The following is a 27,179-nucleotide window of genomic DNA, read 5'->3' as shown; positions in this document are numbered from 1 at the left end:
ACCTTGAAAATGAGGAATAGGAGCTGTAAGGGGACCTGGAAATTACTCCGTTAATTATTTTATTTTTAGAGCAGTTACAACTGTGCATATTATTTCCCAATGCAAATATAACCATTCAAAAGACATTAGAAAACAGTGTGAGAGCAAGACTTTGAAAGTGTGCTTGCTAGATTAAGGTAATTGCATGTAATGTAGCCTAATGTCTTGTATTATATCAACTTTCTTTTTTTATTATTTTAGAGATAGGTGTGCTTCTCGAGAGGAAGCCTAACTTGAGATACAGTTAAAATTTTGTTTGTAAACAGATAATTATGGCAATTAAATTGTTGCAAGATGGAGACGTTTTATCCATAATTTTCCTACAGAAAAAGTGTATAGTGGAAAAGTTGTTTCTACAGCTTGGCTGATTAACATGCACAGTTTTTAGTAAACAGAGCTATTAAACAGCAAAAAAGGGCCAACGTTTGCCTTTAAAGATTTATATTTTTTTACCTTGGACTTACTGTTACGCATGCTTTCATAAGGCAATAACAGGCACAGGCTGTCCTGTCGATTGAAACCGTTTAGCCCTCATATGACTAGGCCAGTAGAAGGAGCTGGAACCCCCGAGCGGGTAGCCTGTACATTCCTAATTTTTTGTCTGGATGCCCGCCGTGCAATGGTGACGTCACTTCCACTTCCGTGTTCCAGAGTGGTTAGCGTGGAGCATCCCATACAGTGGATACCGCAGAACAGCCTGTGGCCAGGATTATACATCTCTACGGCTGAAGGAATGCCACCGGAGCCTGCAGTACAGCACAATCAAACCCCAGGACATCTCAACCCCTTGTTGGGCATCTCCACCCTGTGAACCGGTAAGTGTATATATTACACTAGCACTTAAAATGGAAGTAAACCCTTCCAAACAACTTTGACCTACAGGTAAGCCTAGATTAAGGCTTACCTGTAGGTCCAAGTAATATCTCCTAAACCTATATGGTTTAGGAGATATTTGCCCGAAAATGGGCACCGCTGTCTACGGCGCATGCGCCGTAGACAGCGGCGCGCAGGCGCACTAAATGCGGCAAGTCCAAGAATGGATTTGCCAAATTTGTCTACTCCCGTGCGCATGCGCGGGAGTGACGTCATCGCGGCTCCGGCGAATGGCAGCGTCGGAGCTCCGAGACGCGACTCCCGTGCGCATGCGCGGGAGTGACGTCATCGCGGCTTCTCCGCTGTCATTCGTCGGAGCTGCGAGAGACGCCACAACCAAGATGGATGCGGCGGACTACAGGTAACAGCGGCGACTTCGCTGGCTCCTGTGTCAGGTAAGTGACACATAATGAGCTACTATGCGATGCATAGTAGTCCATTATGCTTTACCTTTGCAGGGAAAAAAAGAGGAAGTAAACCCATCAGGGTTTACTTCCTCTTTAATGATACAATAGAATCATCAGAGTTGGCGCCTCCACCCCTTTCTTTTAATAGACCTCATATGACACTCATTTTCTGCACATATGTGCATACACTTGCTTAGTTGCCATTTAGCTGGACACAAACTCCTACAGTTTATCAAAATGCACCTCCACCTTTTGTTTGCAAAGGCAGCTGCCTGTTTTGATATTGTTCCTTGCCACACTTCACCAGTCAGTACTAGCTGTGTCTTCATTGGCATCTCTTAAAGGGTAACTCCACTTTCATGGGAAAAAAAAAGCAAATAAAATAAAAAAAATGAATTTGCAATTGCGACACAAGTCATATTGTAATTGAATGTTATTAAAAATTACCTTTCCTTTTCAATCTGCAGCGCTGCAATTTCCTATAAAATACAATGCAAATGTCTACCTGGAGATATCCTGTACACAGAATGTGTACAGGACTCCCCCCAGAAACAGCATTTCCTGCTTGTGTGATTGGCTCACTGATTTTTCCAGAACTCTGCACTAAGATACAAGTCAGATTTCAAGCATCCCCTGCAACAAAAATGTATTTTTTGGTGGGATAATCCCAACAGGAAATCACATCCAAAGGGATGCAGAACCTGCAACTTTCTTCATTAGAGCCCTGCAGGTGCAGCAGCTGATTGATGATTATGAAACCGCTCCCATTAGGTTCACTTTCCCACATGGACACAGGCATTTCTTCAGAATAACAAGAGATAGGATTCTGCAACAATGTTGTTAAAATCCTTGTAATGTACATAGATCACCCAGAGAGGAATGTTTTTTTTCTCAACAAAAGTGGAGTTACTGTGATGCTTTAGAACAACTAAATCCACTTTGGTACCACAGGCCATATCGTTTTTCGGTAAGCATATTTATAAGACCACCACTGAGACATTCTCTATGCTGTTCAGTGTGTACATGTATGCAAAGCTGTTTATTTTGCAATGCAAACAGAGTCACCTGTGGCACAATTATCTATCGTTCGACACAGACCAATTGCTTCCTGCCAGCTTGCCATAAATGGATTACAGACTATCCAAAAAAATGGCTACTACAATTTCAGGCATTGCATCAATCTGCTGCAATATAGTACTACTACATTTTTAGCTATCTGCTCATTCCATCAGGAGCTAGTGTGTAGTGACTTTATTGAATAATCATGGAGAGACTGGTAACTACAGGCATACCCCACTTTTAAGTGCACAATGGGGTTTATTTACTAAAGCTGGAAAGTGCAAAATCAGGCTCACTTCTGCATAGAAACCAATGAGCTTCTAACCTCAGCTTGTTCAATTAAGCTTTGGTAATAAAACCTGGAAGCTCATTGGTTTCTATGCAGAAGTGAGTCTGATTTTGCACTTTCCAGCTTCAGTAAATAAACCCCATTGCGTACTTAAAAGTGGGGTATGCCTGTACATACAGAGTGTGTGTTGGATAAGTAAACTAGTTGAGAAAAGTTATTTTACAAAATAATCCCTATTAAACAATTAATAAATCTGCTAACAAAAATCAGAGTTAGCTCATCTGCTGTAATATTAGCCTCCTGTAACCTTCTGTTTAGCAGCATTTTTTTTCTGAGAGGGTGTGCCAACCCCCAGAACCAATGAAAATGTTATTACCTTAGAGTTTGTCAGTTAGAGTGGAGCTAAACTTATCTTTCCAAATATCCCCATCCCTTACCGGAGCCGACATATTCCTCTGGGTGCCAGTCTTCAGCCATCTTCATTGACCAGCACGGGATGACGCCATGCATATGCAGCTCAGTTTACAAGCCAGAGAATGCTGCAAGCAGGAGGGAAGGTGTATTTTATTGCAGATAGGACATTGCAGGTCTCTTCTGCCATAAAGAGTCTGCCTGCTTGCAGTTTGTGAATTTTAGTTCCGCTTTAACAGTTTAAGCAGGTGGAGAGAGCAATCAGAGTTCTATTTTTCCCTTATTGTCAATTTATAGACTGGGAACTGGTTGGTGACCAAGATATATTGCTTAACTGCAATAGAGAAAAGTGAGGTCACAGACCTGGTTATGTTGTTTTGCCTAGATCACAAAGCTCCTTGAGCACATCTACAAATCCTTTGAAAGGTAAAATAGCTTTCGTACACATACTTCAATTTTGTATTTTGTTTTAAAAAAAATCACGATATGTTCATTATTATTAATACATTATTGCTGTTTTGCAAAAGCTGTTGTTAAAGCATCTACGACTTTTACGGAATTTCTTTACATAATCCTAGTTGAAGGAGCATTTATGAAATATAACATTTAACGTTTGGGCAGTTACCTTTTCCTGTCAAATTCAGAACATTCCCACTGACCTTGAAAAGAAAATGCAGAGCTATTAGGTATTTTTTACAAGCAGTACTGAGAGAAGGTCCAAAAGATCACAAGTTTTAAGAGACTTTAAGACTAATCCCACATAACAGGATTTATGCTCATTCCAGCCATTAAACGGAATGCACCGTACAACAAAAGGATGACTGAGCAATAAAGAGCAAATACGATAAGTGTTCTACTTTCACCTGTCAATTTTAGAAACATTCTTTAGTTCTTAAACATCAGACTTTTATTAAATGTTTGATCTTGAAAAGTTCCTCGGTTGTTTACTTCTGACACTTTCGCAATACAGGCATGGTGCTCTGAGTCGTCGGTCTATTTTATTAGTTGGTGACCTGATGATTAAATCCAGATTGCTTCCACCTGTCTTGCCCTGTCTTTGGCCAGATCCCCAAAAGTGACACAGTCATTTATAAAGAAATTACAAAAGCACAGCAACTATGTGATGCACAGCCTCCTTTAGGATATGACAGCTTTCTGCTGAGGGATTGGATGCATGCAACATTAGCATTCCTTCCGCTATCCCACTGCTGAATGGTATCAGTGTTTTCTGTGTGAAGCACCTTGAAAGGCAAATGAAAATACACGCGCAAGACAGGTAGAAGATTTCAAATGAATATTTCAAAGGTATACCAGATGGCTGCAGAAAGAACATATGAGTTTAGATGGAGAAAAAAAAAAAAATGAGATGAAAGTTTTAACAGCAACTAGGAGGAGGCAAGCCTAAAACATATGGATATCTCATCATGCAGGCTTTCTGGGAAAGATCAAGAGTTACAGTTTTAAATCTGGTCAGCCAACAACCAGCTTCAGGAGATATGTGAACCTCATATGACAAGCAACAGAAAAATTAGCATTAATCAACAAAAGTAAAAAAAAAAAGAAGAAATTAAAGTGAACCTACTGGGAGAAGCTACCAAAAATATATGATTTTATATTTCTCTGTCTATATTCCTTGTGCAGATTTCTAATTTAATCGTATTTTGTTACTTTTTGAACCCCAGTCCTTCTGTGTGACATTTATGATTATTTGATATCTTTCTCTGCATGATACAGTGCCTTGAAAAAGTATTCATACCTCTTGAAATTTTCCACATTTTGTCATGTTACAACACAAAAACGTAAATGTACTTTATTGGGCGCCCTGGTTGAAAAAGACTGGACTCAATTTTCCTCCTTTAAATACACCAGCCAGTATTTTTCTTGACCTCTACCTGATTTTATATGTGCTCATTTTTGAACAAGCAGTTTTGAAGGGCTTTCAGCTCTTCTCAATCTGCATTTTGAAAAGCCTGCCAGCACCTGCTGGAAGAGTACATGCTGCAGTGGCAACATTTTTAAGCTCTGTAAGCTTAGAGTTATTAAGGTGTTCATAAACACTACATGTATGCAGATCTATATATCAAAACACCTCAGACAACAGAGGTGAGAATAGGGACATAGGGACTTGTATAGATAGTAAAGACGCCCCCCCCCCCTAAAATAGGGATAGCTGGAAGGTAAACCAGAGGTGTCATTTCGACAGAGGTATCCTGATGCCAGAGTTGGCATACAGACAAAACGGTCTTGATGCCAGAGATGGCATTCAGACAGAAATGTCCAGTTGTGGGAAGTTTTATGTAGAAAGAAGTGTTCTAATGTCAGCGGTACAGTGCCTTGAAAAAAGTATTCACACCCCTTGAAATGTTCCACATTTTGTCATGTTACAACCAAAACGTGAATGTATATAAAATATATATAAAATGTATATAAAAATGTGAATATAGGGATTTTATGTGACAGACCAACACAAAGTGGCACATCACTGTGAAGTAGAAGGAAAATGATAAATGGTTTTCCAAATTTTTTACAAATAAATATCTGAAAAGTGTGAAGTGCATTTGTATTCAACCCCCTTTACTCTGATATCCCTAACTAAAATCTAGTGGAACCAATTGCCTTCAGAAGTCACCTAATTAGTAAATAGAGTCCACCTGTGTGTAATTTAAACACAGTCTAAATACAGCTGTTCTGTGAAGTCCTCAGAGGTTTGTTAGAGAACCTTGGTGAACAAACAGCATCGGGAAGGCAAAGAAACACACCAGACAGGTCAGGGATAAAGTTGTGGAGAAGTTTAAAGCAGGGTTAGGCTATAAAAATAAATATCCCAAGCTTTGAACATCTCACGAGCTTTGATCAGCCCATCATCCGAAAATGGAAAGAGTATGGTACAATCGCAAACCTACCAAGACATGGCCATCCACCTAAACTAACAGGCCAGGCAAAGAGACAATTAACCACTTAAGGACCGCTACATGACAATGTACGTCGGCAGAATGGCACCGATAGGCACAAGCATGTACATGTACGTGCTTGCCTTCCAGCGGGTGGGGGTCCGATTGGACCCCCTCCCGCTGGCTGCGGCAGTCCGTTTCGCTTCAGGAGTGATTTGGGATGAGGGGATGGCCGTTGGCCATTCCTCTCGATCGCTCCTGGCAAATGAGAAGCTTCCCCCGCCTGTGTAGTGTAAACACAGGCAGGGAGGAAGTGATGGCATTCTCCTCGGGGCGGTCTTTTTGACCGGACTGCGTGGAGAACAGAGAAAGGAAGTGCACCAACACTACACTGACATGTAGGTACACATAGGCACACAAATCAGTGTCACTAATGCCGCGTACACATGTAGCCGACCATCCGGTGGACTTAGCCCGGCGGACTTCCCGCTGGATTGTCTGTCCGACTTTCCGAACGGGCTACTTGCCCACACACGGCACTTTTTCAGCGGACTAATACGGCGTACTAAGTCCGCCATACTATCCGCCCTACTTTTGAAATGAACGGACTCGCACACACACGCGGAGGAAAGTCTGCTCATTTCGAGCGCGTCTCCAGGTAGGCGGGGCCCACTAAGGAGACGTCGCTGGCCCCGCCACCTGGTATGGACTTAAAGGGGAACCCCAACGCAGAAAAAAATCGACGTGGGGGTCCCCCCAGGTCCACATCAGACCCTTGTCCGAGCACGCTACCCGGCCAGCCAGGAAAGGGGGGGGACGAGCGAGTGCCCCCCCTCCTGAGCCATACCAGGCCGCGTGCCCTCAACATGGGGGGTGCCTTGGGGAAGGGGGGGCGCGCGGCCCCCCCACCCCAAAGCACCTTGTCCCCATGTTGATGAGGACAAGGGCCTCTTCCCGACAACCCTGGCCGTTGGTTGTCGGGGTCTGCGGGCGAGGGGCTTATCGGAATCCGGGAGCCTCCTTTAATAAGGGGGCCCCTGGATACCGGCCCCCCACCCTATGTGAATGAGTATGGGGTACAATGTACCCCTACCCATTCACCTGTGAAAAAAGTACAAAAAAAACACAACACAGGGTAAAAATTGTTTATTGCACAGCTCCGGGGGTCTTCCATCTTCGGGGGTCTTCTCGCCGGACTCCTCCGCTATCTTCTTCTAGCTCTTTTAATAGTGGAGGAGCCCGGCTTTCTTCCTCGCTGCCGGCCTCTTCTTCCGACTTCGGGGGTCTTGTCCCCCTCTTTGGTTCTTCTGCCGGGCCACCACGCCTTCTTATAGCTCTTTTACAGGCGGTGGCCCGGTCTTCTGTCGCTGCTGTCGTTGCCTTCTGTTCTTCTGTTCTTCTCCTCTTCTTCTCTTCAGATGTTGACTTGTCGCTCCCTCCGCTCACAATGGCTCCGACGCGACGTGCGGCGATCGTTTTGCGGGGTGTCAGTCTGACGGAGACTCTTTACCATGTGATCAGCCATGTCCAATCACGGCTGATCACAGTGTAAATAGGAAGAGCCGGTGATCGGCTTTTTCTCACTCGCGTCTGTCAGACGCGAGTAGAGGAGAGCCGATCGGCTGCTCCTCTGACAGGGGGGGGTCTGTGCTGATAGATCATCAGCGCAGCCCCCCCCCCCCCGAGGATGCCCACATTGGACCACCAGGGGTGCCACCAGACCACCAGGGATGCCCAGGATAAGGTATGCCACCCTAGACCACCAGGGATTCCAGTCAGTGCCACAATGGATGCCAATCAGTGCCCATAATGGATGCCAATCAGTGCCCACAATGGGCATCACTGATTGGCATGCATTATTGTTTGGCACTGATTGACATCCATTAGTACAGTATATTATAATACAATGCCGTCTATCAGTTCCCATCTGTGCCGCCTATCAGTGCCCATCCGTGCCACCTATCAGTGCCCATCCGTGCCACCTATCATTGCCCATCCATGCCCATCTGTGCCGCCTACCCATGCCCATCTGTGCCGCCTACCCATGCCCATCTGTGCCACCTACCCATGTCCATCCGTGCTGCCCATCCATGCCAATCCGTGCCAGCTATCAGTGCCAATGTGTGCCACCTATCAGTGCCAATCCGTATCGCCCATCAGTGCCACCCATCAGTGCTGCCTATCAGTGCCCATCAGTGCCGCCTATCAGTGCCACATATTAGTGTCCATCAATGCCACCTCATCAGTGCCACTTCATTGGTGCCACCTCATCGGTGCCCATCAGTGCCGCCTTATCATTGCCCATCAGTGTAACCCCATCAGTGCCCATCAGTGAAGGAGAAAACTTACCTATTTACAAAGTTTTGAAACTGAAACAAAAAAAAACATTTTTTTTTTCAAAATTTTCGGTATTTTTTTATTTGTTTAGCAAAAAATAAAAACCGCAGAGGTGATCAAATACCACCAAAAGAAAGCTCTATTTGTAGGAAAAAAATTATAAAAATTTCATTTGGGTACAGTGTAGCAAGGCTGCGCAATTGTCACTCAAAGTGCAACAGCTCTGAAAGCTCAAAATTGGTTTGGGCAGGAAGGTGTTTAAGTGCCATGTATTGAAGTGGTTAAACCTCATCCTCTGCCACTAGTTATTTCCCAGTCACTTTAAATGGCCTGCTGACAGGTATTTCTGCATCTACACTAACAGACATCTGACATTGTGTGCCTCCCCGGCTGACAAACACCCCTCCCTAGTCATCACCACCCAATGACAGACATTTACCCTGTCCACCTATCCTCTATGATAAAAACCCCTCTGCAGCTGCCCCCATCTGACAGAAATCCCTCCCAATCTACTTCACACCTCCACTGACAGGCATCCCTGTGTAGCTACCTCCCCTGATGACAGACATCCCTTCCCATCCACCTCATCCTTCCATCGACAGATATCTCCTTCCAGCTGCCTCACCTATAGATACACGAACACACACATCTCTCCCTGGTCTTCTCATTTCCCCACTGACACATATCCATTTCCATTCCACCTACATACTAACTCACCCACCTCACCTCCCTCCCCACTGACAGATATCCCTCCTTGCCCACAGCAACCCCCTTTCTTTGTGCTTTTATTCTCCTTTCCCGCCATGCCACCAACTGTCATATGCTTCATACTTCTGCCCTACACATACTATCTGCTGCCATATGCTCTACATTTCTCTCCTGCACATACTGACTGATGTCATACCAACTATACTCCTCTCCTGTACATAATATCTGCTGTCATATGCTCAGCACTACTCTTCTGAACATACTGCTTGGTGTCTTATGTGCAGCACACCTGTCCTGAACATACTACCCATCGCCATATACTTTGCAGTCCTGTACATACATCTAATCCCCCCATCATACCCTCTGCACTTCTTTCCTGCACATAACGCCATCTATCATGAAGTAAATCTATAAAGTCCATCTATAATGTCCTCTCTCTGCACTCCTCTCCTGCACAAAATGCCAGACATCACGACCTACACGCTCCTCTCCTGTACAAAATGCAAGCCATCATGTCTTCAAACCATTTCTTCACTACATATTGCCTGTTGCTGTATCCTTCGCAATCCTCTCCTGCACATACCACGTGCTGCTGTGTCCTTCACACTCCTCTCATGCACATACTTATTGCTGTTGCACCCTTTGCACTCCTCCTGCACCCACTGTCCACCGATTTAGCCTTCCATACTGCTTTTGCACCCTTTGCACTTCTCCTGCACATACTGCCTGCACCCACTGCCCACTGATTTAACCTTCCATACTTTTCCCCTGCATACACTGCCCACTGTCATAACTGTCACTGTCCATATGACCCATGGTGGCACTAGTCACTTCCTTTCTTTCTTTCTATTTTTTTTCTCCCTACATTTAAAATATGTGTTATAGAATGTTCTGCATGTTAAACTAGTAATATAAATTCTGCAAAATGTATTTGAAGGAAGAATAGGTCAAATGAAGTTTAAGTTGCTTTTTAAAGTATATGATGGAAGTGGAACCAAAAGCTGCAAGGCTCCTTCACATCCAACATCACAAATTCATGGTTCAATCCATGTATCACTTGTTTTTTATTTATATTTTTAAAATAAAAAATGCTATAGTTTATTAATTTACCATATGTGTAAAAAGAACTAATGAAAGAAGACAATGGATAATAAAAAGCAAAATGAAATGTGAATAAAAGATGCTGCTGTATGTTGTACAGAATATAGCGTGAGCGCACTTCTCTAAAAAAAAGAATGTGTTGCTTATACTCGTGCTTATGGTCTTGAGCCCTGGAGTAGGGCCTTCAAAGGAGACATCATGATACATTGCAGTTTTAATATTATTATTTCTTTAATATTATTATAATATTATTATATAATATTATTAAGGAAATAAAATAATACTAAATCAACTATCTCCTACTCTGTCTACTCTTCAGTTATTACCTCTTGTTTCAGTTGACCCCCCACCTTCTGCCCACACTTTTGATTGTGAACTTTCAAGAGCAGGGCTCTCGCATTCCTCCTGTATTGAATTGTATTGTGACTGTACTGTTTGCCCTCATAGTGTAAAGCGCTGTGCAAACTGTTGGCACTATATAAATCCGTATTAATAATAATACAAATAATTTGATGGGATTTTAATATATCAGAATAATTGTAAAGATGTCCATACTGGGTCAAGATGAGTCCCTTTATGATACAGAATGTAATCTTAGGTGCTGTCATTTTAAGCCTTTCAAGAGCTAATATCAAGGCTTCCGAGTTGCATGCTCACGTCAGCCTGGTTGCCAGAAATTACACATCATACTGTACCTTGGAAAGCATTCTTAATATGCTTATTGGAACTGTAGTGAGTGGTAATGGCTTTTATCACTTTCATACAGCAGCTACAAAAAGCAATGCAGATAACCTTCTACAAACTCTTTATAGCAGCTTTTAACAACCTTTTTAAGTCAGAGGAACCCTTGAAATTAATTATAGGCCTCAAAGGACCCCTGTTAATAAGTTTTATTTATTCACAGCTTAACATAAACAGTAAACTGTAGATATAAGATTTAATAAAAAAATAAGAAATCTGATGTACTTAGTACTGTATATCTGACACTGAGAGCTTCACTATACCACAAATGTATTTTCAGTAATAGTAATAATAAAATGAAACAAGTAATAATAATTATAATAATAATAATAGCTATACAATTAATGCAGACTGAAAAATATAATATTCCCTTATATGGTAATCAGTAAAGAAATGCAGACTTCTTTTGATGATCAATGGAAAAGTGCCCGCTTACATTGGTAATCATTGAGGGGTCTCCTTACACTGGTGATCAGAGAAGAAGGGACTTTTGTGATTGATGCTCAATGAAATGTTCTAGGACATTGCTGGCCACTGCAGAAGGACCTCCTTATTAGTGATGGGCTGAACACCCCCCCCCCCCCCCCGGTTCAGTTCGCACCAGAACTCCCGAACATGGAAAAAGTTCACACCCGACCCACGAACCCTAATAAAGTGGGACTTGAGAAATCAAAAGTCTCCATTTTAAAGGCTTATATGCAAGTTATTGGCCATAAAAAGGGTATGGGGGCGCGGGTACTGCCCAGAGGGACATGTATTAAGGCAAAACAGTGATTTTAATGATGCTTAAAGTGAAACAATATAAATGAAAAAAAATCCTTTAAATATAGTGACTGGGGTGTCCCCTTAGTCTGCCTATAACGTAGCGCATCTGTACTTAGTGAAGAACCTTGCTTAGAGCTATAAAAGAATACAATTTTTAAGGCAATGCAAATCATTGTTGTGGGGCCCAAAGCAGCTGCCTCACACTTGCCATCTATCCCAGTTTAAATTCCCTTATCCCTTGAAGTTTAGTCCCGTGCTATGTCCAGATATCTCAGTGTAACGTTCAGGGGCTGCTGCCAAGCTCTGCCCTATTGACATGTACAGATGACTCACCTGCAGACCCTGTGTTTACATGTAAATAGCATCAGCATTAATATGTAAATAGTCAAGGACCATGACATTTATATGTAAATAGAGGTAGCATTCATATGTATATCATGTCCCCCTGAGGTCATATCTATCATCACTTCTGCTGAATGCTGCCCACTAGGGAAGTAAAGGAGCATGCGTGCAAGTCCTACCTACAACTATAGTCATTAAGTCTAACATCAGCCTATTCTGCAATGGTAAGAAATTTGGAGGTGGAATCATTCTTCAAAAGAACATGGTGCCACAGCACCCTGAATTTTTGGTGCATGTGAATATGCACATCTCAGCCGATGCATGAGGGTGTCATTAACAATTAATGGCACTTCTGTGTATTTGCTAAAGAACAGCACCTTTCTGTGGTGTTAGGACAGAAATTTTGCATGTTTTCCCAACACACAAATGTAAACGCAGGCTAAATTGGTGGTTGGTGGGAGTTATGTTGGTGGTCAGTGTAAATCTTCTCATTACATTGGGGCTTGGTGTACAATCCTTTCATTCACACTAGTGACCAGTGTGAAAGTCTCTCTTACATTGGTGGTTAGTGTAAATACCTCTTTACATTGGTGGTTACTGTGAAGGCTTCTATTACATTAGTGGTCAGTGTAAATCCCCATTGCATTGGTGGCCAGTGTAGAAACCTCTTTATATTGGTAATCGTTAAAAAAAATATTTAATTTGTGGTCAGTTTTGAATCCTCCCTTACATTGGTGGTTCATGTAGAAGCCCCCTTTAAATTGGTGGTGAGTGTAAATCCCCCTACATTGGTGGCCAGCGTAGAAATCCCCATTTATTGGCTGTTGATGTAAAATCCCCCATTAAATTGGTTGTCAGTGTAAATTCTTCATTTTTTTTTTTTTTTTTATATATTCTTTATTTTTCATTTTTTTGAAACAGTATGTATTAAATACAGATATCTTTTATATCATTAAATCATTATCACACTTTACAATTGTATTTCACATCCGATTGCTTAACCTTACCCCCCCCCCCAAAAAAAAAGAAAAGAAAAAAAAAAAAAAGGCAAAACCCCCCCTTGCCTCTCCCTTCTATTCTTCTCCCCCTCCCTCCCCATTCCCTTCACACCTCTTAAGGCCATCCTCCTTCAAGAAAGTTCTCCATTGTTGCCATTTCCCTTGGTATTTTTGCCCTGTTTCCTCCAGTTTCTGTATAGACTCCTCTAATACCCTTTTGTATTCTACTTTCCGCACCCATTCTGATATTGTCGGGACCTGTATGGTTTTCCAGTGAGTTGGGATCAGGGATTTTGCTGCATTCAACAGATCTGGGACCAGTGTGTTTCTATATTGTGTGATCCCTTTCTCTGTATCGTGGAACAGACATTTCCATGGGGATTTTTCAATCCTTTCCCCTGTGACTCCAAATATCATTTCTATTATCTTCTCCCAGAAAGGGACTATTTTGGGGCAGTCCCACCATATATGCTTAAAAGTCCCTGGTGCCTTGCATTCCCTCCAGCAAAAAACCCGGATGTCTTCTCCAAACCTCTGTACTCTTTGGGGGGTCCAGTACCACCTCGCTAATAATTTGAAGGACATTTCAGCCGTTTGGACGTCTCTTGGAAGTGAGTGGGTCATTTTAATTATTTTTCCCCTGTGCTCGTCATTTCTTAATGGGCCAATCTCCTCCTCCCATTTCCCTAAATATGCTGGGAACTCAGAGTCTGCCTCATGCCTTAATATTTTATAAACTTTAGAAACCCTTTTCTCTAAACATTGTGCTTCTTTAAATAATTTTTCTAATGGTCTAAGTAGTGTATTTCCTCTCAACGGCTGTGGAAGCCCTTGGATAAAGTGTGCGATTTGCGTGTATCTCCATCTATCTAATGGCTTCTGTCCCCATTCTTGTATAATTTCACTAAAAGTGCTTATCCTATTTCTTTTCATCACTTCCGCTATTGTTATTTCCTCTCTCTTTGCCCACCTACTAAAATATAAACGCTCCTCTTTCCCTGGAAGAAAATAATTTGTGTCTAAAAGTGACATTAAAGGGGAATTATAGTGCCAATTGTGCCTCTTATTGATTTTATCCCAAATTTTTAAAGTGTGTCTTGTTAAAGTGCTCGTGCTAAGCCCTAAGTCCCTATATTGGGGGGTTATCCATATCATCTTTACCAACTCCGTGCTACTTAGTGTTCCCTCCAACTCTACCCAACTCTTCTCTTGCTTATTATGGTTCCAATCAGCTATCCTTGAAATGACTATGGCTTCGTAGTATTGAAATCTGGCAGTGCTACACCTCCTTTATCTTTCTCCTTCACTAGGACGTTATAGGCTATTCGCTGGTTTTTACGTGCCCATATAAAGGCTGTTATCATAGATTTTAATTTTCTGAGGTAACTTGAGGGTAAGGGGACTGGGATCATCTGGAACGTATAGATTACTAAAGGCAAAATTAATATTTTAATTGCGTTTATCCTCCCCATCCAAGTCAGTCTTTTATATCTCATTTTATTTAAATTATTTTTAATTTTATTCAGCAGGGGTATGTAATTAGCAGCATATAGATTGGATACTTGTGCCGTCAATTTTATGCCTAAGTAAGACAGTTCTCCTTTGCACCACTTAAATGGGAGGTGGGTGGCTAGTGCTGTCTGATTTTCCTCTGATAGATTCAGGTTTAAAATCTCCGACTTGGTCATATTTATTTTAAAGTTGGACAATCGCCCATACTGTTTGAACTCTTTTAGGAGGGTTGGAATTGTTACTCTTGGGTTGACTGTATATAGCAAGACGTCATCTGCAAATGCAGAGACTTTGTACTCCTTCTTGCCCACTCGGATACCTCTGACATCCTGGTTCCTCCGGATTGCCGCCAGGAGAAGTTCTAAGGCAATCACAAATAGAATCGGCGAGAGGGGGCACCCCTGCCTCGTCCCATTAAACAATTCCAGGGGGCGAGACAGGGACCCATTCACTCGTACTCTAGCTGTCGGATGTGAATATAACGCTTTGAGCCATCTCATCATCTTCTCTCCTAGTCCCATATATTTTAACGTCTCATATATAAACTCCCAATCCACTCTATCGAAAGCCTTTTCGGCATCTACCGATATCAGTACTGTGGGGGTCTCTCTCCTGATGACTTCCTGGATCAAGGCTATGGACTTCAAAGAGTTATCCCTCCCCTTTTGCCCCTGAACAAACCCTACCTGATCTGAATGGATCCATCTCGGGAGGAGGGTTTTTAATCTATCCGCGATTATTTTCGCGAAGATCTTTATGTCCGTATTTAAGAGAGAGATCGGACGGTAGCTCTCTAGAGCTGCTGGATCCTTATCCTCTTTTAAAATCAGTGTTATGTGGGCACAGAGGGCCTCCTCCCGAAACTTCTCCTCTGCTCCTACTGCATTAAAGTAATCGCAAAGTTTCGGCGCTAATTGTCTCTGAAATTTTTTGTAATATAGAATAGAGTATCCATCGGGGCCCGGGCTTCCTCCGAGGGGGGTATTTTTAATTGTTCTCTCCACTTCCTCTATTGTTATGGGGGCCTCTAAGGCCTCCATTTCCTCCAACTCCCCTCTTGGGAACTCCAAGCCTCGCAGATACTCCTCTACTGCTCCTTTCCTTTTCCCCTTATCGCCCCCTTTCCCCCTTATATTATACAACTCACTATAAAAGGCATGAAAGTTCTCTGCGATTTTTGGGGTGGAGAACTGCTTCTCCCCCCCTCTATCTTTAATCATTGGGATGTGGGTCCTATTTTTGTATTCTTTCACTCTATTTGAGATCCATTTGCCTGACCTGTTTCCCCATTGGTATCTTTCTTTATTTATTTTATGAAATGCTGACTCTCTTTCTTGTTCTAGGGTATCTTCCAGTTCTCTCTTTTTCTCTATTAACTCCTGCCTATCCCGTACGCCCATTGGTCTAGTTTTCTGCTCTAATTCCTTAATCTCTCTATATAGTTGGACTTTTTGTTTCTCCCTCTCCTTCTTTTTCCCCGATCCGATACTGATCAGGAGCCCTCTTGTGACTACCTTATGTGTTTCCCATAGTGTGGCTCGAGAAATGTCTGGTGTGTCGTTTAACTCGAAGAAGCACGACAGTTCCTGTTCAATCTTGCAGATAACGTCCTGGTCCTGTATTAGTGAATCATTTAGTTTCCATATTCTCTCTGCCCCCCTCTCTCCCTGTACCTCGAGTTGTACTGCTACTGGGGTGTGATCTGATAGTGTGATTGGTTTTATTTCTGCTTTTTTGAGGTTCGTCACTAGTTTATGCTCTACTAAAATATAGTCCAATCTTGCAAAAGAGTTATGGGGTGCTGAAAAGTGAGTGTAATCCCTCTCTTTTAAATGGCATATTCTCCATGTATCCATTAACTGCATATTGACCAAAGTTTTCCTCAGAGCTCTATATCTCCGCTCTGGCGCCCGGGTACAGCCCCCCGAATTATCCAGTTTAGGGTTTAGGGTCCAGTTCAAGTCCCCTGCTATAATCAATTTTCCTGCTCTGAATCCCTCTACCTTCTCTAGTACCTTCTTTAGGAACTCATCCGGGTTTCTATTGGGGGCATATATATTCACTATTGTACATTTCATGCCAAGCAGTTTACCCTTTAAAAATAGGTACCTACCTTCCGGGTCAGCCAAACGCTCCTCTATTTCGAATCTAGTAGATCTATCAAACCCTGTGGCCACCCCTCTTGAGTGGGCTGATGGCGTGTACCCGTAAAACCAAAGTGGGAATTGCAATGATGTCAATTTTGCCATTGATACGTTAGTGATGTGTGTCTCCTGGAGGCAGACCACATTACCACGCAAGAATTGGAGTTCTTTATTTATGTTATACCTTTTTTCTTTCATGTTTAATCCCCTTACATTGTACGATATTACGTTAACTACCACCATCGATCACTGTTACCGGGGATCGGAGCTTCACGTAGGCTGACCCAGAGGCACGCACCTTTGGGGGTTGAGAGGGAGGGAGAGAGCGGCAAGGAAAAAAAAAAAAAAGGAAAGAAAAACCCCCCCCGATCCCCCCCGCCCTTGTAGCCCCAGCCCTTCGACCCTTTCCCACCCCCACTCCGCAACAATACCCCTAAAAAGGTTGGTCGGAGTCCTCCCTTTTCCTTGTTGCTCTTATGGGTTTGACACATATCTCGCTGGTGTCCTCTCGTCCCCATATTTACCCGGGGTCTCACACCGGTGGCTCTCCAAGGATCTCCTCCCTCCCCCCCTCCTCCCTCCCCCCGCGTCTCCCTTCTCTTTAACAATCCTCTTCCCCATGTCTCTTTCCTTCCTCCTTTCATTTCTCTGGGTCTATCTTTACGTTATCTTAGGGTATCCCCCTCTGGATTGGACTCTGCTCCTCTCCTTCTCCTCCATCTTAGATCCCTTTGTATGGGCCTAGTGTCCTTCTCTTCTTCCTCCCACCCTGGTAACTGGCGGGGTGCTATGTCCAACCTTTCACAAAACCCATTCAAATCCTCGGGGAATCGCAGAATTGCAGAGCGGCCTTCTTTTTTCCCTTTCAGGCAGGCTGGGAAACCCCATTGGTAGGATACTCCTTCTGCCAACATCCGTTGTGTAAGGGGTTTTAATAATCTCCTTCTCTTCAACGTTTCTGTTGCAAGGTCGGGAAACACCTGCAATTCTGCGCCTTCAAAGGTCACCCCTGCCCTTGTCCTCAGTTTTTCCATTATTAACCCTCTCTCTTCCATGTAGTGGAACCTGACTATCACATCTCTAGGGGATTCCTCCCTTACTACCCTCTGCCTAGTAATTCTGTGGACTCTATCTTTAAGGTGTCAGTGAGCTCTCTCTCCAATAACGGGTTAAATATCTGCTGTACTATACCCCCTAGTTCCCCAGTCCTATATTTCTCTGGGAGGCCTTTAATGCGCACGTTCTTCCTTCTGCCTCGGTTCTCTTGGTCCTCTAATTTATACTGGAGGTTTCTGTTCGCTATCTGAAGAGAGGAAATTTGTTCTGTTATCTCATTCAACCTTTGCTCCTGATTGTCTAATCTTACCTCTATTTCCTCCACCCTCACGAGGACCTGACCTATGTCTGCCCTTACTCCTGCTATTTCTGCTTTTAATGACTCCTCCATTTTGGCAAACATCTCCGCTAGCATTACCTTTATTGGGGGTACCTCCTCCCCCTGGGGTATAAGTTGCAGAGTCCCTTCCCCTCTATTGTCCTCTTCTGCTGCTCTTATCTCTTCCCTTTCCTGATGGGGTCTGGCATTATTATGGCTGGGGGTACATACTTCCTTCAAGCCCCCCATCTTGGCTCCATTTACCTTACCCCCTTTACTTTCTTCTGATATCTTCTGCCTATTGAGTCCTGATCTCCGCGCTGTTCCTGACTTGGGGCTGCTCGGGCCTTCCTCTAATATGCTGGAATTGCTTGCCATATACCGCTGGATACCCCCTGGGCTGGGCACCGGCGGCATATTTTTACTTGATTTCGTTTTCCCTCTCATTCTTCCCTTTAGGTCTACCCAGTTCTATTCTACCTCTCCTGCTCCCCTTCTCGCCCTCTGTCTCCTCCTATCTATCTTATCTTTATGACCGAGGCCTACCACTTGTTACTTCCCCTCTCCCCTCTAATCTATCTGGGGGTCTACGGAGGTGTCAGGTCGGGAGTAAGGGTAGTGAAGTCAGGATAAACATGCCCCCTTCAATCAACCAACTAGACCAGAGTGTCCTTCCCCGTAAACCTATTAGCCTGATCTCCCTCCTTCCTATCCCTCTTACCCAGCGAGGGTAGGGATACAGCCGTGGATACCCGAAGTTTTGGGGGACACCGACACTCTGATCAGTTTCTGCCTTGGTCTAACTTCCACTATCCACGTCTCCACTTCCTACTACCGGACCTCGAACCCCCTTACTTCAATGGATTACATAGGCCCTTTGAACAATTTCCAAAGATGTCCCGATTCAAATACAAATACAAAATATATATGTAGGGAAAACAAGGTAAAACAAGGTAGGTAAAACAGAAACCAAACAAAAAGGAGGGCAGAAAAATCGGGAAGACCACTTTGAGTGATGGTAATTGTCTGCCCAGTCTTTGTCCCTTTGTCTATCTACACAGGTGGGCACAAGCGGAGTATCTACAAAGTATATATATTCCAACTTAAAACTGCAAGAATGGCAGTAATACTAGTTGTCTACAGTGTCTTTATCCATTTAACCATCTCCTGCCACCAGAGTGTCCTGTCCCCTTCTCCTTCCTTCAGAGCGACACTTCTCCGCCTGTTACCACGGTACCTGCTTGGCTTCTCTATTCCAGGTTTGCTACCCTCCTTCCAGGCACAATCCAGGTGGTAAAAATCTGGGCTCAAATACTGCAGAGTCAAGTTGGGGGGTGTGCTGTTAACCGGGGGCTATTTGCGAGCCCCTATTTACACTAATTAAAGTTCTTCATCCTTTGACGTTCCCCTGCAATAGAGTCAAACTTTAGGGTACTTTAGGGTACTCGTTGTCAAAGTGGGGTGCTTCCAGAGCTCTACTCCTCCCCTCTCAGTACGTCGGGGGGCCAGAATGTAATGATGTCTCCGTTTATACCCCTACCCTAATGTTTGTCACAGATACTAACGCAGGTATTTATGTTAAAACTATAGACAGCACCACATGAGACACAAGCCACCGCTCCAAATGCTCACAAATGCTCACGCATCTCCGCCGGTCCTCTACACAGACCCAGTCTCCTCTGTCCGAACATTAACTCAGGGGGTTGGTGTTGCGTACAACTTGGTTCGCTGTTCGGAGGGCATACGCACCTCTACGCCTTTTCTGACTGAGCGAATCTCCAGGGCTTTTGGCTTTGGCTTTATAAAGACAGACCCCCCTCTAATAATACTACTATGCGCTCTCTTAACGCATACAGAGCCTTTAAATACGGGCGGGTTTATAGCGATCTTTTTAAAGTCTTTCCAGGGCTACTTTCATGCCTTCCCTCAAGTAAGCTCCTCATGCATGCCCAAAAGAAGAAAGAAAGAGAGTCTATATTATTGCGTCTCTTATAGTTACTGAGCACCTCTCCGTGTGTCGCAATTCACTGTTCACAGAGTTCACACAGGTCTGCTGTACTTCTCCCGGGTCAAGCACCCCTCACTCCCAAGCTTAACTCACGTTTTGTTGGTTTGCAGCGATCCGATCCAGGGGCCGGCCTCTTCCAGTGTCAGACCTTACCATCCCTTACCATAAGGATGTGTCTCTCGCTTTGCTGTGAAGGGCCGGTACGTTGTTCATCTTTGTCTCGGGGAATACGTCTGACCTGCGACCTGGTGTGTCTTCTGTGTGTGCTGCGTGTGACGGGGGCCCGCTGTGCTACACGCCTCTTCGTCTCCTGGGGCCCTGGGCCGGCATCTGGCATCCGGCGTCTGGATTCAGAGGCGCAGCGTGATCTCCTTCTGACGGGGGGACGAGTCGCCTCACTCCCAGGCTAAACGGTAGGCTGTGGAGGGGTTGGCGCGAATTGCGAGCGCAGTCCGGCTCCCCTCCGCATGGATTGGAGGGGGGTGACCGGTCCGTTCGCCGCTCAGCTGTCACCGCGTGGCGGGGGAGGGAGCAATGGTACGCGGGGATTCCATAGGGCGGGGAGGGATGGAGAGCGAGCCTACCTCCTGGTGCTCCGCCCCATAAATTCTTCATAACATTGGTGATCAGTGTACATTTGCCTTCACATTGGCGGTAAGTGCAGAATTGCCCTTACACTGGTGGTCAGTGTAAATCCCCCTTTACATTGGTGGTGAGTGTAAACACCCCTTACATTGGTGGTCGGTGTAGAAGTGTCACTTTACATTGGTGGTCAGTACAAATCTCCTCAACAGTGGTTGTCAGTGTAAATTCCCCCTTACATGGAGGTCATTGTGTATTCCCCCTCTTACACTGGTGGTCGGTGTAAATACTCTTATTACATTGATTTCAGGTTGGTGAAGAAATCCCTCTTTTCTATTGGTGGGTGGCGTAAAAAATCCCCTGTTACATGGTGGTCATTGCAAATTCCCCTTCACATTGATGGTCAGTGTAAATCTCGCCTCCCATTGTAAGTCATTGTAAATTCCCCATTACATTGGTAGAATCCCCAACTATATCATTTCCAAATATTTCTAGCTTTGCTCCATATGATTCAAAATTTGTCACAGTGTATTGCCTCCTAACTAATCCCATCCCCCTCTTACAACCAATCATTGAGCGGTAAGGGTATGCATTAACCTCTAGGAACCAATCAGTGAGCAGTAATAATGTACAGTAACCTCTAGCAACCAATTAGTGAGTGGTATAGATGTCCAGTAACCTCTAGCAATCAATCAGTGAGCAGTATTGATGTACAGAAATCTCTAGCAACCATTCAACAATCAGAAACCATGTGCTGTAACCTGTACAAAATAAACAGTGAGCCATAATGTGTGCTGTAACCTCTAGCAGCCAATGATACACTGTAATTTCTGGCACCCAATCGCAATCGCTGCCTGATCTGATTCAGTAAACAGATTTTGAGTCTAGCTGCTATTTATTGTATGTCTCAAAGCATGTGGAGAGCGATATTGCATGGAAGAGGGGGCCCAAGAAAATGTTTCCCAGGGTCCAGTCAATATTAACGATGGCCCTGATCAGGGAACAGTAGACTCCTTTTCCCTTGGGGCCTGTATGCCCTCCACACACTGCATACTTGAGGTGCTTCAGAACTACAATCGTGGGCTTGCTGTACTACAAGCAAGAGTCTCACAGACACATATAAACCTCACCCCAATCACTAAAAAAAGAAGAAGCTTCCATTGCATGTCTATGTAACACACAGAAAGCAGGGGACATGATGTGTAATGCACAGAATGCAGGGGACAGGGATGTAACACACAGTTTGCCGGGTACAGGGGTATGTAATGCACAGAATGCAGGGGACAGGATGTGTAATGCATAGTAGGAGTCAGGAGTAAAAAACAGAAAGAATACAGGGGACAGGAGTGTGCAATGTGCAGAATGCAGAGCCCAGGGGTTTGGCATACACAGAATGCAGGGAGACACAGGAGTGTGTAATGCACAGAATCCAGGACCCGCTGGGGGCAGGATGTGTAATGCATAGTAGGAGTCAGGAGTACAAAACAAAAAGAATGAAGTGGACAGGGGTGAAATGCACAGAATGCAGGGAACAGGGGCGTAATGCACAGAATGCAGGGGACAGGGTTGTAACCCACAGAATGCAGGGAACAGGGTGTGTAATGCACAGAATGCATGGGACAGAAGTGTAATGCAGGGGATAGGGGTGTAACACACAGAATGCAGGAGACAGGATGTGTAATGCACATAATGTAGGGGACAGCAGTGTAATGCACAGGATGCAGGGGACATGGGTGTAACGCTCAGAATGCAGGGGACAGGGGTGTAACACACAGAATGCAGGGGACATGATGTGTAATGCACTGAATGCATGGGACAGAACTGTATTGCAGGGGACAGGGGTGTGATGCACAGAATTCAAGGGACAGGGGTGTAACGCACAGAATGCTGGGGACAGGGGTGTAATACACATAATGCAGGGGACAGGGGTGTAACACACAGAATGCAGGGGATAGGGGTGTAACACACAGAATACAGGGGACAGGATGTGAAATGCGCAGAATGCAGGGGACAGGGGTGTAATGCACAGAATGCAGGGGCCAGGGGTGTAACACACAGAATGCAGGGGACAGGGGTGTAATGCACAGAATGCAGGGGGCAGGGGAGTAACACACAGAATGCAGGGGATAGGGGTGTAACACACAGAATACAGGGGACAGGATGTGTAATGCGCAGAATGCAGGGGACAGGGGTGTAATGCACAGAATGCAGGGGACAGGGGTGTAATGCACAGAATGCAGGGGACAGGGGTGTAACGCACAGAATGCAGGGAACAGGATGTGTAATGCACAGAATACATGGGACAGAAGTGTAATGCAGGGGATAGGGGTGTAACGCACAGAATGCAGGAGACAGGATGTGTAACGCACATAATGCAGGGGACAGGAGTGTAAGCCACAGGATGCAGGGGACATGGGTGTAATGCTCAGAATGCAGGGGACAGGGGTGTAACGCACAGAATGCAGGGGACAGAATGTGTAATGCGCAGAATACAGGGGACAGGAGTGTAATGCAGGGGACAGGGGTGTAACGCACAGAATTCAGGGGACAGGGGTGTGAGCGAGGGGTTAACCTAGAAGAGATAGAGTGGAATTTTCCAGATGGGACGGTGTCAGACATCACTATTTTATTACTCTGTGATTGAAAGGTAGTATCACTAATGCTGCGTATACATGACCGGACTTTCCGGCAGACTAGGTCAGACGTAATCAGTCCATCGCACAATCCGATCACGTGTGGGCTAATCCGATCGTTTTTCATAAAAAAAAAAAAAATCAGACGAAACTAGAAATAGAACATGTTTAAAATCTATCTGACAGACTCAATTCCTGTCGGGAAAACCATTTGTCTGTATGCTGGTCCGATGGACCAAATACGACGCAAGGGAAGCTATTGGCTACTGGCTATTGAACTTCCTTTTTTAGTCCCGTCTTATGTCATCATGTTCAAAACAAACAGACTTTCAAATGGACTTAGTCCATACGTGTGTGGCCAAGTCCGTTCGTTCGGAAGTCCGTAAGAACTCCGCTGAAAAGTCAGTCGGGAAGACCATCGGACCTAGTCTGCTGGAGAGTCCTGTCGTGTGTATGCGGCATCAGATGTTGTTTCCCCTGAATGGGGATGGGGGTTGTGACCCGATCTCCAAAATGACATCAACTGGCTCTGGGTCTCCTCTCCTCCAGCTGATTCTGAGTGTCTCTGTTACAAGTGCTGAACTTCGCCAACTCCCAGCACCTACAGTTCTGCCCAACCACGTCACTGGGACTCAGCTCAGGCCAGCCCAAGAAGATCAGATGTCTGCAGTCCTGCCAATCATCTCTGTTACCGCGGGACTCTGCCCACCCCCAGAATGTCAGCATATGGAGGGAACCGAGAGATAAAGGACGTGCCCACAATAAAGTACCCCTGCCTGTCACAATAATGGAGCCAAATGTTGGCAAATTCAGGTTGGGTTATGCTGATGGGCAGGGTGATTAGGGTGTGCCCAGGCACACCCACCACACCCTGTGCGCACACCTCTGTGCTGCACACTGCATCAAATTGGTCTGCATGACTGTCGCCCCAGAAGGAAGCCTCTTCTAAAGATGATGCACAAGAAAGCTTGCAAACAGTTTGCTGAAGACAAGCAGACTAAGCATATGGATTGCTGGAACCATGTCATGTGGTCTGATGAGACCAAGATAAAATTATTTGGTTCAGAGGTGTCAAGCATATGTAGCAGAAACCAGTTGAGGAATACAAAGACAAGTGTGTCTGGCCTACAGTCAACCATGGTGGTGGGAGTGTCATGGTCTGCCTGAACTGGGGAACTACAGTTCATTGAGGGAACCATGAACGCCAACATGTACTGTGACATACTGAAGCAGGGCATGATCCCCTGCCTTTGGAGACTGGACCACAGGGCAGTATTCCAACATGATAATGACCCCAAACACACCTAAAAGGTGACCACTGCCTTGCTAAAGAAGCTGAGGATAAAGGTGATGGACTGGCCAAGCATGTCTTCAGACCTTAACCTTATTGAGCATCTGTGGGGCATCCTCAAACGGAAGGTGGAGGAGCTCAAAGTCTCTAACATTCACCAGCTCCGTGATGTCATCATGGAGGAGTGAAAGAAGACTCCAGAGGCAACCTGCGAAGGTCTGATGAACTCCATGTCCAAGAGGGTTAAGGCAGTGCTGGAAAATAATGGTGGCCACACAAAATATTAACACTTTGGGCCCAATTTGGACATTTTCACTTAGAGGTGTACTCACTTTTGTTGCCAGCAGTTTAGACATTAATGGCTGTGTGTTGAGTTTTTTTTAAGGGACGGCAAATTTACATTGTTATATAAGCTGTACACTCACTACTTTACATTGTAGCAAAGTGTAATTTCTTCAGTGTGGTCACATGAAAAGATATAATAAAATATTTACAAAAATTTGAGGGGTGTACTCACTTTTGTGAGATACTGTGTGTATATATATATATATATATATATATATATATATATATATATATATATATATATATATATATATATATGAGATTTACACAGCTCCGCAATAAGGATGCCAGTTCTGTCATTGTTGGGGTTATCACAATGGTATCATCTCCCTTCCTTCCTCCAGCCTTCTAAGCCCTTGTAGACACGGTCGGAGATTCCGACAAATAAATCCGTCGGCTTTTGTCCGACGGATTTTGTCCGAAACTGTTGCATACACACGGTCGGACAAAGTTGTCGGAAAATCCGACGTGATTACGTTATTTCATTAGGACGGGACTACGTTCACGCTAGTAGCCAATAGCTTTGGTGTAGGAATTTGATCTGAGCATACGTGGCACTTTGTCCGATCGGAATTCTCTACACATGATCGGAGTATGTCCGATCGGAGCATTTTGCCGGAAAATTTTACCAATAAGTTGGAAAACTTGGTCCGTCAGATACTCCAACGGAAACAATCCAAAGTAGACCACACACAGTCGGAATATCCAACAAAATGTTCCGATCCGACACATTCCGTCGGAATGTACAAAGGCAATCTGGGCAGTTAAAGAGCAGTGGAAGACTGATAAGAACATCTCTCTGCACATTCTGCTCCCTCCTTCTGTCATGTTCCTTGACAGCTCATTTACATACAGCATACCCTATTTTCTCTTATTGCTGCTCTCTCAGTCTAATTGCTGCTATACAGAGGAATTCAAGCGTTAAAAGCCACGTCAAAGTCAAATACTTACATTCAATGCATTTAAAAGAATATATTTGTTACTGTTAGGTAGTCAGACAACCCTTATTACCAGAGAATAGTTTTGAGTGTTTTTCTTTTTACATCAATACAGTTATTCAACTACCTACCTATTGCTCGACATCTTTAAATGCCGAAGTGATGAATCTTATGTCTGCATCCCTATTTATAAATGCCACTGCAGAAATAAACAAAAGGTGCCCAATAATGCCATAAATGTAGCTGTCTGAGGATGTATTGGGTCATAAACACTGTATACAGAGTTGATCTGAGTGGCTCTGTGAGCACTTTTTACAACAGTCCTCTTCTTGTCACAACAGAAAAAGGGGAGTTCAGAGGAATTAATAAATTAATGACTCATTCATTAGTTCCCAATCACTGTACGGATCGCAGCAGCACTAAATGTAGGTACTTTAACCCTTTCACCCCCCCCCCCCCCATTCATCTGATTGCCATACTTCCTTGTCCATAAGCAGAATTAATACACTTCACCTTTCCTTAAGCACATCCTTAAGCACAGTAACGTCCTCCATACTCCCACTGTACGTAACCTGTACATGAATCCCTCTATATATGACCTATATGTGCTATATTTACGACATCATTACCAAACTCATTGTTTTAATCCCCTCTATATCAGCATGTTTATCAATTGACAAGAGATTTAAAAGTAAGGGAAACATTAGTTTTTTTCATAAACTTCTTTATCTTTTTCTATGTATAGTAAAACATAAAACGTGGTTAGAAATGTCACTAAATACACTTTATTTGTGCAAAAGAAATGTAAAATTCATTTTGGTATAATGTTGCATAACAGAACAATTGTCAGTCATGTATCACAGCACTGGAAACTGAATAATGGCCTGGCAATGGAAGGGTAATACAGGCTGGTAAACATGTAGTTATGGAACTACTAGGCACAAATGCCCAATTGTCCAAGCAGTATTTCAAGTTTTATACGTTAGTGGTTGAAATAACACAATACAGTTTACTTCCTTGGACGAGAGTTTTACTTTTATTTATAAATAATAAGAACATACGAGAGCAAAAATCTAAAAATAAATTACACAGCCTACAATTATTATTAGTAGTAAATGATGTCCCTTCTTCTAAAACAATTGTGCTGAGGGCATAGTCACCTGATTTGATGGAAGGTGTCCTCACTGCTCTAACATAAATCACTTCAATAACCTTTACAGACTCTTGCCAAGAAGTCTGGGAGGATGCCAATACGATACATCATCTTAAAGTCTGTTTGGCGTGGATGGATTGTCACTGATAAGTGTTGTATGCATTGATCTTATCTCTATATCTTGAACATTATTGCCCTGACCTGAAATTTGATTATAACTGGAATTTATTTTTTAAA

The 27,179-nt window shown here is 43.9% G+C and overlaps 1 long non-coding RNA gene across 1 annotated transcript in view; it reads left to right on the top strand.

Moving 5' to 3' along the window:
* Window positions 1-303: 303 nt before the first annotated feature.
* The window catches only part of LOC143975005 (uncharacterized), an 81,346-nt gene continuing 54,470 nt past the window's right edge, over window positions 304-27,179 (top strand). The window contains exon 1 of the long non-coding RNA XR_013272313.1: window positions 304-854. This is a non-coding gene — a long non-coding RNA (uncharacterized LOC143975005). The remainder of the gene's footprint in view (window positions 855-27,179) is intronic.

The sequence above is a fragment of the Lithobates pipiens genome, unplaced genomic scaffold, assembly GCF_037356315.1.
Source record: "Lithobates pipiens isolate NorthernLeopardFrog02 unplaced genomic scaffold, aLitPip1_a1.2 Scaffold_13, whole genome shotgun sequence".
Classification (NCBI taxonomy): domain Eukaryota; kingdom Metazoa; phylum Chordata; class Amphibia; order Anura; family Ranidae; genus Lithobates; species Lithobates pipiens.
The sequence above is the reverse complement of the archived record's forward strand: the minus strand, read 5'-3'. Positions and strand labels throughout refer to the sequence as shown.